The 15,956-nt window shown below is 40.2% G+C and overlaps 1 protein-coding gene and 1 pseudogene across 3 annotated transcripts in view; one reads left to right on the top strand and one right to left on the bottom strand.

The window, feature by feature from the left end:
• PHF6 (PHD finger protein 6) overlaps window positions 1–15,956 on the bottom strand; it is a 201,643-nt gene that overhangs the window by 134,490 nt on the left and 51,197 nt on the right. The window lies entirely within an intron of this gene.
• On the top strand, window positions 12,879–13,464 carry LOC308239741 (mitochondrial import inner membrane translocase subunit Tim9-like; annotated as a pseudogene). Its single transcript has 2 exons — window positions 12,879–13,044; window positions 13,369–13,464. The product of its transcript is annotated as a mitochondrial import inner membrane translocase subunit Tim9-like (transcript).

Here is a 15,956-nt window from a genome sequence, read left to right as displayed (position 1 = left end):
ATGCAATCATCCTTAATATGCCCAAACAACTACGGCAACTTTTTGCATACATATGTGTGTTTGGATGTCCTTCTGCTGCAGACAAATTATGGGATGAGAATAGATCTCATTTTATTGAAGATTTCTGTTGGAAATTGCACCAAAGAGAAGGTGCCTGTGTGAATTGTGAAATGCATGCCCTTAATGAAATTCAAGAGGTATTCACATTGCATGGAATGAAATGTTCACATTTCAAACATCTGGACTATCCTTTATTAATGAATGCAAATACATGTGATGAATCGTATGAGCGACAACAGGCAGAGGTTTTGATAAATTCTCTGAATGATGAACAGTTGGCAGCCTTTCAGACTATAACTTCAGCCATCGAAGATCAAACTGTACACCCCAAATGCTTTTTCTTGGATGGTCCAGGTGGTAGTGGAAAAACTCATATCTGTATAAAGTTTTAATACATGATATTAGAGGTCGTGGTGGTACTGTTTTACCCACAGAATCTACAGGGATTGCTGCAAATTTCCTTCTTGGTGGAAGAACCTTTCATTCCCAATATAAATTACCAATTCCATTAAATGAGACTTCAATTTCTAGACTCGATATAAAGAGTGAAGTTGCTAAAACCATTAAAAAGGCCCAACTTCTCATTATTGATGAATGCACCATGGCATCCAGTCATGCTATAAACACCATAGGTAGATTACTAAGAGAAATTATGAATTTGAATGTTGCATTTGGTGGGAAAGTTCTCCTTCTTGGAGGAGATTTTCGACAATGTCTCAGTGTTGTGCCACATGCTATGCCATCGGCCATAGTACAAACGAGTTTAAAGTACTGTGATGTTTGGGCATGTTTCAGAAAGTTGTCTCTTAAAACAAATATGAGATCAGAGGATCCTGTTTATAGCGAATGGTTAGTAAAACTTGGAGATGGCAAACTTGATAGCAGTTTCCATTTAGGAATGGATATTATTGAAATCCCCCAGGAAATGATTTGTAACGGATCTATTATTGAAGCTACCTTTGGAAATAGTATATCTATAGGTAATATTAAAAATATATCTAAACGTGCAATTCTTTGTCCAAAAAATGAGCATGTTCAGAAATTAAATGAAGAAATTTTAGATATACTCCATGGAGATTTTCACACCTATTTGAGTGATGATTCCATTGACTCAACAGATGATGCTGAAAAGGAAAATTTTCCCATAGAATTTCTTAATAGTATTACTCCCTCGGGAATGCCGTGTCATAAATTAAAATTGAAAGTCGGTGCAATCATCATGCTATTAAGAAATCTTAATAGTAAATGGGGTCTTTGTAATGGTACCAGATTTATTATCAAAAGATTGCGACCTAACATAATCAAAGCTGAAGTATTAACAGAATCTGCAGAGGGAGAGGTTGTACTGATTCCAATAATTGATTTGTCCCCATCTGACACTGGCCTCCCATTTAAATTAATTCGACGACAGTTTCCCGTGATGCCAGCATTTGCGATGACTATTAATAAATCACAAGGACAAACTCTAGACAGAGTAGGAATATTCCTACCTGACCCCGTTTTTGCACATGGTCAGTTATATGTTGCTTTCTCTCGAGTTCGAAGAGTGTGTGACATTAAAGTTAAAGTTGTAAATACTTCATCCCAAGGGAAATTAGTCAAGCACTCTGAAAGTGTTTTCACTCTTAATGTGGTATACAGGGAGATATTAGAATAAGTTTAATCACTTTATCAGTCATTGTTTGCATCAATGTTGTTTGTATATCATGTTTTTTGTTGTTTTTATATCATATTTTCGCTGTTTTCATATGACGTTTTTGTTATTTTTATATGTCTTTGTTGTTCTTATATCATTTTATTTTTGTTTATTAATAAATTCATATATTATTTTCATATACATTTTACTCATTTCCTTTCATCTCTCATACTTTTATTATAGAGAAAGGGCAAATAGCAATATTAACATATTTCCTCTAATTAATTCCCTTTTAATGTGCACAAATTTCATGCACTGGGCCACTGTGTGATCCCTGTGGGATCAGGCCTAAACATGCAATCAGACATCCCCTTATGAGTCCCAGATCAGAGAGGGTGCAGGTTGGGCTGAGGGACACCCCTCCCCAGTGCACGAATTTCGTGCACCGGGCCTCTAGTTGACAATAATACTAGATGAAATGTAAGGACAGGAGTCACACAAATGCAGTATTATGGATTTCATCTCTCTGTGAGGGACACATTCAATCCTATTTTAAATTCAGGAAAATTAACTCAACAGTATACTGTCAGTTCATATTAAAAAATGGAAGCCAATTGGATAAATTTCATTAAAGCAAACCAATCTAAGTTGAGAGTTGAAAAATATAGTGGTTTGATGGATTATCTTACATCTAGATCTGAAAATGACAATGTGCCAATTGGTAAAATGATAATACTTCCATTGTCTTTTGAGGGTAGTCCCAGAAATATGCAGCAGCGATATCAGGATGCTATGGCAATTGTAACGAAGTATGGCAAGCCTGATTTATTCATAACCATGATGTGCAACCCAAAATGGGCAGATATTACAAACAATTTACAATGCTGGCAAAAAGTTGAAAACAGACCTGACTTGGTAGCCAGGGTTTTTTATATTAAGCTGAATGCTCTTTTAAATGATATATGTAAATTCAATTTATTTGGCAAAGTTACAGCTAAAATTCATGTCATTCAAAGGAGGCATGAACATACAATGGAGTCAAGACAGTCTCTTCAATAAATGGTGTTGAGAAAATTGGACAGATACATGCAAAAAAATGAAACTAGATCATCAACTTACACCATATACAAAAATAAACTCAAAATGGATACAGGACTTAAACATAAGACGGGAAACCATAAAAATACTAGCGGAATCCACAGGCAGCAAAATCTCAGACATATGCCAAAAGAACTTCTTCACTGATACTGTTCCTAGGGCAATGGAAGCCAAAGAGAAAATAAACAAATGGGACTACATCAAAATAAAAAGCTTTTTCACAGCAAAAGAAACCATCAACAAAACAACAAGAAACCCCACTGTATGGGAGAACGTATTTACAAATGTTTAATCTCCAACATCTACAGGCAGCTTATACAACTTAATAAAAGGAAGATAAATGATCCAATAAAAAAATGGACAACGGACCTAAATAGAATCTTTTCGAAAGAAGACAGAAGGAAGGCCAAGAGACACATGAAAACATGCTCAAAGTCACTAATTATCCGAGAGATGCAAATCAAAACGACAATGCGATACCATCTCACACCTGTCAGAATGGCTATCATCAACAAATCAACAAACGACAAGTGTTGGCGAGGATGCGGAGAAAAAGGAACCCTCGTGCACTGCTGGTGGGAATGCAGACTGGTGCAGCCACTGTGGAGAACAGTATGGAGTTTCCTCAAAAAACTGAAAATGGAACTCCCATTTGACCCAGTAATCCCACTCCTAGGAATATATCCTAAGAAACTAGAACCACCAATCAGAAAGGATATATGCACCCCTATGTTCATAACAGCACAATTTGCAATAGCTAACATTTGGAAACAGCCTAGGTGTTCGTCAGCAGATGACTGGATCAGAAAACTATGGTACATCTACACGATGGAATACTATGGTGCCATAAAAAAGGAATTCTTACCATTTGTAGCAACCTGGATGGAATTGGAGAACATTATGCTAAGTGAAATAAGCCAGTCAATGAAAGAAAAATACCACATGATCTCACTCATTTGTGGATAATAAAAAACATTATAAACTGATGAACAAAAAGATAGATACAGAGGCAGTAAAGCATCAAACAGACTGTCAAATTACAGCGGGAAGGTCAGGGAGAGGTGGGGGAAATAAGAGATCAACCAAAGGACTTATATGCATGCATATGAGTAACCAATGGATGCAAAACATTTGGGGGTGAGGGCATGTATGGGAGTGGGGTGGGGGGGGGCAATGGTAAGATATGTACACATATAATACCTTAATAAAAAAAGAAATAATGCAAAAAAATAAAATAAAATTCATGTCATTGAATTTCAGAAACGCGGACGGACTGCCTCACACTCACATATTATTGATATTAGATAGTGAATCCAAATTAAGAACAGAAGATGACATTGATGGTATAGTTAAGGCAGAAATTCCGGACAAAGACCAGTGTCCTAGACTTTTTCAAATTGTAAAATCAAATATGGTACATGGACCATGTGGAATACAAAATCCAAATAGTCCATGTATGGAAAATGGAAAATGTTCAAAGGGATATCCAAAAGAATTTCAAAATGCGACCATTGGAAATATTGATATCCCAAATACAAACCAAGATCTGGTAGCACAATGTCTATTGGAAATAAAGTTGTCGATAACACTTGGATTGTCCCTTATAAGCCATATTTGTGCCTTAAATATAACTGTCATATAAACGTTGAAGTCTGTGCATCGATTAAGAGTGTCAAATATTTATTTAAATACATCTATAAAGGGCACGATTGTGCAAATATTCAAATTTCTGAAAAAAATATTATCAACCATGACGAAGTACAGGACTTCATTGACTCCAGGTATGTGAGAGCTTCTGAGGCTGTTTGGAGATTTTTAGCAATGCCAATGCATGACCAATCTCATGCAATCACAAGATTAGCTATTCATTTGCCAAATGATCAGAATTTGTATTTTCATACCAGTGATTTTGTTGAAATTATAGATATGGCTAAATGGTATAACTTGACTTTGATGGCTTGGTTTTTATTGAATAGAGGATTCCAATACACGTAATTATTATTATTGGGAGATTCCACAACATTATGTGTTTAATAATTCTTTGTGGAGAAAAAGCCAAAAGGCAGGAATAAAGTACTAGGTAGACTGTTCACGGTGAGCTTAAGAGAACCAGAACAAAATTACCTTAGACTTTTGCCTCTGCATGTAAAAGGTGCGATAAGTTTTGCTGATCTGCAAACTGTAGGAGGTGTAATTTATGATACATTTCATGAAGCTGCTAAACATAGAGGATTATTAATCAACAACACTATCTGGAAAGATAAGAGTGATGATACAATCATCCTTAATATGCCCAAACAACTACGGAAACTTTTTGCATATATATGCTTGTTTGGATGTTCTTTGGATGCAGACAAATTATGGGATGAGAATAAATCTCATTTTATTGAAGTTTTTTGTTGGAAATTATACCAAGGAGAAGATGCCTGTGTGAGCTGTGAAATGCATGCCATTAACGAAATTCAATAAGTATTCACATTGCATGGAATGAAATGTTCACATTTCAAACTTCCAGACTATCCTTTATTAATGAATACAACTACATGTGATGAGTCATATGAGCGACAACAGGCAGAGATTTTGATAAATTATCTGAACAATGAACAGTTGGCAGCCTTTCAGACTATAACTTCCACCATCAAAGATCAAACTGTACACCCCAAATGCTTTTTCTTGGATGGTCCAGGCGGTAGTGGAAAAACATATTTTTATAAAGTTTTAATACATTATATTAGAGGTCATGGTGGTACTGTTTTACCCAGTGTCAACAGGAATTGCTGCAAATTTACTACTCAGTGGAAGAACCTTTCATTCCCAATATCAATTACCAATTCCATTAAATGAAACTTCAATTTCTAGACTCGATATAAAGAGTGAAGTTGCTAAAACCATTAAAAAGGCCCAACTTCTCATTATTGATGAATGCACCATGGCATCCAGTCATGCTATAAACACCATAGGTAGATTATTAAGAGAAATTATGAATTTGAATGTTGCACTTGGTGGGAAAGTTCTCCTCAGAGGGGATTTTTGACAATGTCTCAGTGTTGTGCTGCATGCTATGTGATCAGCCATAATGCAAACAAGTTTAAAGTACTGTAGTGTTTGGGAATGTTTCAGACAGTTGTCTCTTAAAACAAATATGAGATCAGAGGATCCTGCTTATAGTGAATGGTTAGTAAAACTTGGAGATGGCAAACTTTATAGCAGTTTTCATTTAGGAATGGATATTATTGAAATTCCCTGTGAAATGATTTGTAACGGATCTATTATTGAAGTATATCTATAGATAATATTAAAAATATATCTAAACGTGCAATTCTTTGTCCTAAAAATGAGCACGTTCATAAATTAAATCAAGACAATTGGGATATCCTCAATGGAGATTTTCACACTTATTTGAGTGATGATTCCATTGATTCAACGGATGATGCCGAAAAGGAAAAATTTCCCATAGAATTTCTTAATAGTATTACACCTTTGGGAATGCGTGTCATAAATTAAAATTGAAAGTCGGTGCAATCATCATGATACTGAGAAATCTTAATAGTAAATGGGGTCTTTGTAATGGTACTAGATTTATTATAAAAAGATTGTGACCTAACATTATCAAAGCTGAAGTATTAACAGGATCTGCAAAAGGAGAGGTTGTTCTGATTCCAAGAATTGATTTGTCCCCGTCTGACACTGGCCTCCCATTTAAATTAATTGGAAGACAGTTTCCCATGATACCAGCATTTGCGATGACAATTAATAAATCACAAGGACAAACTCTAGACAGAGTAGGAATATTCCTACCTGAACCCGTTTTCAGGCATGGTTAGTTATATGTTGCTTTCTCTCGAGTTTGAAGAGCATGTGACATTAAAGTTAAAGTTGTAAATACTTCATCACAAGGGAAATTAGTCAAGCACTCTGAAAGCGTTTTTACTCTTAATGTGGTATACAGGGAGATATTAGAATAAGTTTAATCAATTTATCAGTCATTATTTATATCAATGTTGTTTTATATTATGTTTTTGTTGTTTTTATATCATCTTTGTTGTTATATCATGTTGTTATTGTTTATTTATTAATGAATTTATATATTATTTTCATATACATTTTACTACTTTTCTTTAATCTCTGACACTCTATTATAGAGAAAGAGTGAATAGCGATATTAAAATATTTCTTCTAATTAATTTCAATGTGCACGAATTCATGCACTGGGCCACTAGAATACACATAATATTATTTGTGAAAATATCACAGTAAATACAGTTAAGATTAAATATTTTGAAAGTAGTTATCTTTTGAAAAAGAAGGCAGCCCCCATAATCACATATTTAATAAAAAAAAACACACACAACAAACAAAAGAATCTCTATCTTTAATGAAGGTTTTTAAACCTTTGTATAAATCCACTAATATACTCCCCTTGGTTCTTCTGACTGCTCTTGCTATCAAAAAATACTTGGTAGTCTTTTGCTAAAAGTATAATTTACCAGGTTTCTATTTATCCTCCTATTTTCAAAAGTATGCAACTTTTCAAATATATATTGTCAGTCTTATGAAATGTGTTTACTTACAAATACAAGGGCCTACCTTTCCCATGGATCTCAAAACTTCTCTTGAAAAGGTTTATGGGAGAAATCTTAGATTGTGCTCAGGTATAAAAGACATCCGGCTAACTTCTGCCTAGGAATTCCTTTCTCCGCTTATATCTTCTTGGAAGCATTTTTTTTTTTTTTTTTTTTTTAGTAAGTGGCCTAAGTCATATCCCCCAAATTTTAGGTCTATTTTCAAAATATTCTATATCAATTAGAAACTGAAAACAATTAATTGTCCATCAGTAAGGCATGGTTAAATAAATTATGGTGCATTTACCCAATGGAATATTATGTAGCTGTTAAAAAATAAGGAAGTTGTTCATGTACTGATATGAAATGATATGTTGTTAAATATTTAAAAATGAAACTAGACCACCAACTTACACCATACACAAAAATAAACTCAAAACGGATAAAGGACTTAAACATAAGATGGGAAACCATAAAAATATTAGAAGAAGCCATAGGCAGCAAAATAGCAGACATTTGTCGTAGCAATATATTTAACGATACAGCTCCTAGGGCAGCCGTGGGCAAACTACGGCCCGCGGGCTGGATCCGGCCCGTTCGGCTGTTCTATCTGGCCCGTGGAGCCGAAAGAGTGGAGGGTTCTCTTGCTCTCCCCTCCGCTCCTTTACTTTGAATTTATATTAGTTCACACAAACACTCCATCCATGCTTTTGTTCTGGCCCTCTGGTCCAGTTTAAGAACCCATTGTGGCCCTCAAGTCAAAAAGTTTGCCCACCCCTGTCCTAGGGCAATGGAAACTAAAGAGAAAATAAACAAATGGGACTACGTCAAAATAAAAAGCTTTTTCACAGCAAAAGAAACCATCAACAAAACAACAAGAAATTCCACTGCATGGGAGAACATATTTGCCAATCTTATCTCCGATAAGGGTTAATCTCCAACATTTACAGGAAACTAATACAACTTAACAAAAAGAAGATAAACAATCCAATCAAAAAATGGGCAACGGACCTAAATAGACACTTTTAAAAGAGGACATTCAGAAAGCCAAGAGATATATGAAAACATGCTCAAAGTCACTAATCATCTGAGAGATGCAAATCAAAACAACAATGAGGTACTATCTCACACCTGTCAGAATGGCTATCATCAACAAATCAACAAACCACAAGTGCTGGCGAGGATTCGCAGAAAAAGGAACCTTCGTGCACTGCTGGTGGGAATGCAGACTGGTGCATCCACTGTGGAGAACAGTATGGAGTTTCCTCAAAAAACTAAAAATGGAACTGCCATTTGACCCAGTGTTCCCACTTCTAGTAATATACCCCAAGAAACTAGAAACACCAGTCAGAAAGGATATATGCACCCCTATGTTCATTGCAGCACAATTTACCACAGCTAAGATTTGGAAACAGCCTAAGTGCCCATCAGCAGATGAGTGGATTAGAAAACTGTGGTACATCTACACAATGGAGCAATATGCTGCTATAAAAAAGAAGGAATTCTTACCATTTGCAGCAGCATGGATGGAGATGGAGAGTATGATGCTAAGTGAAATAAGCCCGTCAGTGAAAGAAAAATACCACATGATCTCACTCATTTATGGATAATAAAGAACATTATAAACTGATGAACAAAAATAGATACAGAGGCAGAGAAGCATCGAACAGACTGTCAAATGACAGCAAGAAGGCTGGGGAGGGTTGGGAGTGGGGGGAGGTAAGAGATCAACTGAAGTACTTGTATGCATGCATATAAGCATAACCAATGGACGCAAGACACTGGGAGGGGGGTGAGGGTATATGCCAGGGGTAGGGTAAGCCGGGGAAAGGTCAATTCGAAAAAAAAAAAAAGGAGACATCTATACTACTATCTGTAATACTTTAAAGAAAAAAAAGAATCAATGTGAAGGACAGTGTTTAGAGTATGATACTTTTGTTTAACAAAGGGGGAGAGAAAATATATATCAGAAACACTAAAAAATATAGTAGAAATGGGGTGAAAGGGGAGAGAGAGTGGGACTTTTCAATATATATCCTTTTTGTACTTCTGAGTTTTGAACTATGTGTTACCTTATTAAATACTAGAGGCCTGGTGCACGAAATTTGTGCATGGGGGAGGTTGTCCTTCAGCCCAGCCTGCACCCTCTCCAATCTGGGAACCTTTGAGGGATGTCCAACCACCCGTTTAGGCCCAAACCTGCTGGGATCAGGCCTAAACGGGTGGTCGGACATCCCTCTCACAATCCAGGACTGCTGGCTCCCAACTGCTCGCCTGCCTCTGCCTGATTGCCCCTAACCGCTTCTGCCTGCCAGCCTGATCACCCCCTAACCACTCTACTGCCAGCCTGATCGACGCCTAACTGCTCTCCTGCCAGCCCAATTGCCCCTAACTGCCCTCCCCTGCTGGCCTGGTCACCCCTAACTGCCCTCCCCTGCCAGTCTGGTCACCCCTAACTGTCCTCCCCTGCAGGCCTGGTTGCCCCCAACTGCCCTCCCCTGCTGGCCCAGTCACCCTTAACTGCCCTCCCCTGCAGGCCTGGTCCCCCCCAACTGCCCTCCCTTGCAGGCCTGGATCCCCCCACAACTGTACTCCCATGAAGGCCTACTCCCCCCACAACTGCCTTTCCCTGCTGGCCTGGTCTCCCCCAAATGCCCTCCTATGCTGGCCTGGTCACCCCTAATTGCCCTCCCTGCTGGCCTGATTGCCCACAACTGCCCTCCTCTGCAGACCTGGTCTCCCCCAACTGCCCTCTTCTGCTGGCCCAGTCACCCCTAATTGCCCTCCCTGCTGGCCTGGTCACCGCTGTCCTCCCCTGCAGTCCTGGTCCCCCCAACTGCCCTCCCCTGCTGGCCTGCCCCTCCCAACTGTCCTCCCCTGCAGGCCTGGTCCCCCCAACTGCCCTCCTCTGCAGGCCTGGTCCCCCCCAACTGCCCTTCCCTGCTGTCCTTGTCCCCCTCAACTGCCCTCTCCTGAAGGCCTGGTCCCCCCCCTACTGCCCTCCTCTGCTGGTCTGGTCTCTCCCAACTGCCCTCCTCTGCTGGCCTGGTCACCCCTAACTGCCCTCCTCTGCTGGCCCGGTCACTCCTAACTGCCCTCCCTGCTGGCCTGGCCCCCCCAACTGCCCTCCCCTGCAGGCCTGGTCTCCAACTGCCCTCCCCTGCAGGTTTGGGTCCCCCCCAGCTGTCCTCCACTGCAGGCCTGGTCCCCCCCAACAGCCCTCCCCTGCAGGCCTGGCCCCCCCCAACTGCCCTCCCCTTTAGTCCTGTTCCCCCCCAACTGCCCTCCCTTGCTGGCCTGGTCTCCCCCAACTGCCCTCCTCTGCCAGCCTGGTCACCCCGAACTTCCCACTACTGCCCTCCCCTGCCAGCCATCTTGTGGTGGCCATATTGTGTCCACATGGGGGCAGCCATCTTGTGTCTTGGAGTGACAGTCAATTTGCATATTACTCTTTTATTAGATAGGATTGTATTGTTAAACCAGTAAATAAAATAGGGAAAAAAGGACAAGAAATTGATTACTCTGGAGGTGCAGAAATAGAGTGGATGTGTCAGAAGACTGATGTTTTGCATTATAAGCATTTTGGGTAGAATTTCAGTTTTTTAAACAGTGTGTGTGCTATTTAGAATTAAGTGGATAACCACCAGAAGAATTAAAAAGAGTAATGGTTAAAAATGGTTACTTCTAGGAAGTATGTCTGAAAATTGAGAATAGTGGGACAGAGGACTATTGCATGTCATTAAACGCTGTATACTTTTTCTTATTTTTAAACTATGCTTGTGTTGCTTTGATAAAAATTAAAATAGAACACCCTCCATCCCCTCAAATAGAAAGCAGCAAATGGAAGCTTTATTGATAAAAAAAAAAAAAAAAAAAAAAGATCTACCATTCACAAAGAGGGACTATGTTTACTCTGTAAGTTTTCCTACTGCAAACTCTAGTTCTGGGTTAAGATGATGTCTTTTGGCTAAAGCAATCAAAATGTAGCCTCTGCAACAGGAAAAACAATGTCCAATTGTGGTAAAGATACAATTAATTTTAAAGAAATATACACATGGCCCGGCTGGTCTGGCTCAGTGGTTGAGCATCAACATATGAACCAGGAGGTCACGGTTCAATTCCTGGTCAGGGCACATGCTCGGGTTGTGAGCTTGATCCCCAGTGTGAGGTGTGCAAGAGGCAATCAATCAATTATTCTCTCTCATCCCTGATGTTTATAGCTCTCTTCCTCTCCCTTCCTCTCTGAAATCAATAAAAATGTATTTTAAAAAATAAAAAAGAAAAGTAATATATACATTAAAAACGATTCTATGTCAGTTCATATAGATTAACCCCGTGGTTGGCAAACTGCGGCTCGCGAGCCACATGAGGCTCTTTGGCCCCTTGAGTGTGGCTCTTCCACAAAATACCACGGCCTGGGCAAGTCTATTTTGAAGAAGTGGTGTTAGAAGAAGTTTAAGTTTAAAAAATTTGGCTCTCAAAAGAAATTTCAATCGTTGTACTGTTGGTATTTGGCTCTGTTGACTAATGAGTTTGCCGACCACTGGACTAACCTCATTTTTAAAGCTGCTGCATTTTTTAAGCTGCTGGAGATACCATAATTAAACTGTTGTTTCCAGTGTTTTACTGTTACAAACAATGCTATAGTAAGCATCCATGCACATCACAAATTATTGAGCCCATGTGCAAAGATAGATTCCTAGAAATGGAATTGGTAGGTCAAAGGGCACATTCTATTGTTTAGATTTTCTATAATGAATATGTATTACTTTTATAACCAGAAAAATATAAACCTAAAATATTAACCGTAAGGTGAAGGTCTTGTTTTTCTAGTATCTTGTAGTATGTACAATACAAGGTTTTAACTTTCAGATCCACGTGAGTCAAGGGAAGAGGGCGTGGCCTGAAATAGATCATGGTGATTTATCATGACTGGCTTATTGTAAACTGTAGTCACTGCCGCCTCAGACATACAGACATGTCTAGGAGGAAGCTGCTTAGCAGAAAACATTTCACTTTATTTTACTAGAATTTTAAAGAATTCTCCAGATCCAGTGGCAGTGGCACCTGCCGTGACCCCAACCCTCCGCCCCCGGACTCAACTGGCAGCGCAGTGCCCCCAGCCTCGTACTGTTGTCGGAAGTGAGAGCCTGTGCTTAAATAAGAAATAAGGCCTCACTGGAGACATTCAAGCAAAAGTTGGAAAACTACTTTTCCAGAACAGAAAGGAAACTCATGCATCAGAAAAGAGAGATAGAGAAACATTGATGAGCTAGAAACATGGATCAGCTGCCTCCTGCATGCCCCCTACTGTGCATCGAATCTGCAACCAGGCATATGTCCTGACTGGGTATTGAACAGGCAACCTCTCAGTGCATGGAACAACACTCAACCAACTGAACCACATCAGCCAGGGCTTATGTTTCCATTTTTATTATTTCTGCTCTATTATTTCCATCTACATGCTTTGGGTTTATTTTGCTCCTTTTCTAGGTGTTTTAGGTGACTAATAAAGGTACCAAAAGAATATGGCTACACAAATTCCAGAATCTGATCAGATAAAACAGTTGAAAGAATTTCTTGAAACCTACAATAACCTTTTTGGACTGTGTTAAAGACTGCACAACAAGAGAAGTAAAACCTGAAGAGACCACCTGTTCAGAACATTGCTTACAGAAATATTTAAAAACTAGTGGCCTGATGCATGAATGAAGATTCATGCAAGAATGGGCCTTCGTTCCCCTGGCTGCCGGCACCACCTTCACTCTGGCTGGGAGCCACCTTTCCACCTTCCCATGCTGCCCAGAGGCCCCGAGTGGCTGGGGTAGTGTAGAACACCTGCGTTGTCACCATGGCAACAACGCAAGCATCCTGCGCCAACCCGGCCACTCGGCACCTGTGTATACAAATTAACCCACCATCTTTGTTGGGTTGATTTGCATACTCACTCCTGATTGGCTGGTGGCGTCACGAAGGTATGGTCAATTAGCATTTTACTCTTTTATTAGGTAGATGACCCAAAGGATAGACATGAGATTTCAGGAATATCATATTCAGCAGAATGAAGCCCTGGAAGCCAAAGCAGGACTTCTTGGCCAGCCACGATAGAAATGTCCTTTCCCTGAAAGGTTGCCAATAGCTTTGCACTGGAAGTGAGGATTCATTTAATGGAATCCCCTGAAAGCAGTAGCCACCATGTTAACCATCTTTCATGACTGTTTGGCAAATGGAAACCACTGGAGAAACAAAATTGCTATTTACCAGGGATAATCAAAATAGAAGGTCTTATTGTCCAATAAAAATGTAAGATGCAACATTTGTTGAGGCCTTATGATTCAGGAGCTTAGTCACTTGATTAGAAAAATAAACTATTGTTTCTTAAAAAAAAAAAAGAATTCTCCAAACCCATAGTTTTAAAATGAAATAAAATAAAAGGTGGAGCAATAATTTTCTATGCTTATGAAACTTTGCTTTTTTAACATTGAGTGAGATTTGGTAAAAGTCCCAAAAGCCCAAATTATAGTATTCCCAGTATGAACCCTAAAGACCATGGTGTCATTATAACCACTTACATTTAGGTAGTATAGAAAACTTAACAGAAAATTCTAATTTTACCCAAGAGTCGAGAATTTGGTCCTGTCCAAAACATCCATGGAGACATTTAGTCCATAGTCAATGTAAATCTTGCTCTTCTGCACATTTCAAACCCTGACCTATCTATCTATAACCCCATGTGCCATGAGTGTTATCATTGTGGGTGAACATGAGATTTAGAATTAGGGTGTGCATGAGGGTTAGTTCTCAAGTAGAGATAAATGTAGGAAGATAATGGAAGGGGCCAGTTATTGGCTAATTCAGTCAGTTCCTTTATATTCCTAATAGAGGCCCAGTGCATGAATTTGTGGACAGGTGGGGTCTGGCCAGCCTGGCCCCAATTGGGGCAGATCGGGGCCAGGCCTGTCAGGAGGAGGAGACTGCAGGAGGTTGGCCAGCTGGCCTGCCCCAATTGGGGCCTGATCAAGGCCGGGCTGGCTGGGGGCAGGGGCCACAGGTGATTGGCTGGCAGGCCCCACCCCCAATTGGTGTGTGGGGGCCGATCAGGGGCAGAGTTGGCTGGGGGGAGGGGCTGCAGGCTGACTGGGGTAGTGGGAGCTGGTTGGGGGTGGGGCCAGCCATGGGGAGGGGTTGTGGGCAGTGGGCCATCTGGCCCCTCCCCTGAATGGGTTTGGGGGGACCAATCAGGGGCGAGCAGCCTGGGGGAGGGGCCATGGGTGGTTGGCTGGCTGGCCCTGCTTCTGATAGGAGTGGGGGGCTTATTGGGGTGGAGCTGTCTGGGGGAGGGGCTGTGGACTGATCAGGGTGGTGGGGGCCCATCGGGGGGCAGGGCTGGCCTGGGGGAGGAGGGGCCGCAGGAGGTTGGGCGGCCGGCCCTGTCCCTGATCAGGGTGGGGGGGCCAATCTGGGGTGGGCTGGGGGAGGGGCTGCAGGAGGTTGGCCAGCTGGCCCCACCCCCTATTGGGGCAGGGGGGGGCAATCAGGGGTGGGGCTGGCCAGGGGGAGGGGCTGTAGGCCAAGCAGGGTGGTGGGGGGCCAATGGGGGCGGGGCCAGCTGAGGGGAGGGGCTGCAGGAGGTTGACCAGCTGGCCCCACCCCCTGATCGGGGGGTTTGCTGGCCACAGTGGACATCATAGCAACCAGTCATTCAGGTTGTTCTGGCGTTCCAGTCACTGGCTTTTTATATATATAGATTTAAGACACCATCTTGAGCAAGGAACCCAAGCATGTCTTTGTGAAGCCAACTCAGGAAAGTGGGCCAATCAGGCAACAGCACAAGAAGTTAGAGGTTGGTGGTGTAGACTACAGCAAAAGAAAGTTTAAAAAATGTTAACGTCCAATGACTTCCTTTCACTGTCTTGCTAAAATAACATCAGAAATAAATCTAGTGAGATATAAGTAATGTAGTCAATTTTTCACAAATTGATTAGAATAATAATGCTTTATGCAGTTAAACACAAAGAGGACAGTGTGTAAATTAAATAGTAATGGTCAGTTTGTAACAATCTAAAATTTACATATATGTCTTTGTTTAACTTTTATTTTTAGTTGTCTAATTTTTTTTTTCATTAGGTTAATAATCAAATTTGTTTTTGTTCCCTAAGCAGCCATCAATGATCATGGGGTATATATGAATAATAAAGATGCAAGTGTGATATAAAACTAGATGGTGAATAAATCCATAAAGTAAAAAATTTAGATGCTGAGAATTAAAAATCAATTTTCTATTAAACACACTCAGTATTCCTTGACAGTTTAAACATAAAGTTACCATATGACCCAGGAATTTCACTCCTAGAGAAATGAAAACATATGTCTCACATAAACTTATACATGAATGTTCATATCAGCATTATTCATAATAGCCAAATAAGTGGAAACCATCTAAATGGCCTTCAATAGATGAATGGATGAACAAAAAGTGAATATCAATACAGTGGAAGTATTATTCATCCATGAAAATGAAGTACTGATACATGCTACAATGTGGATAAATCTCAAAAACATTAGTTTAACTGAAAGAAAACAGACATAAAAGGCCACAT

This window comes from Plecotus auritus (assembly GCF_963455305.1).
Source record: "Plecotus auritus genome assembly, chromosome: X".
Lineage (NCBI taxonomy): Eukaryota > Metazoa > Chordata > Mammalia > Chiroptera > Vespertilionidae > Plecotus > Plecotus auritus.
The sequence above is the reverse complement of the archived record's forward strand: the minus strand, read 5'-3'. Positions and strand labels throughout refer to the sequence as shown.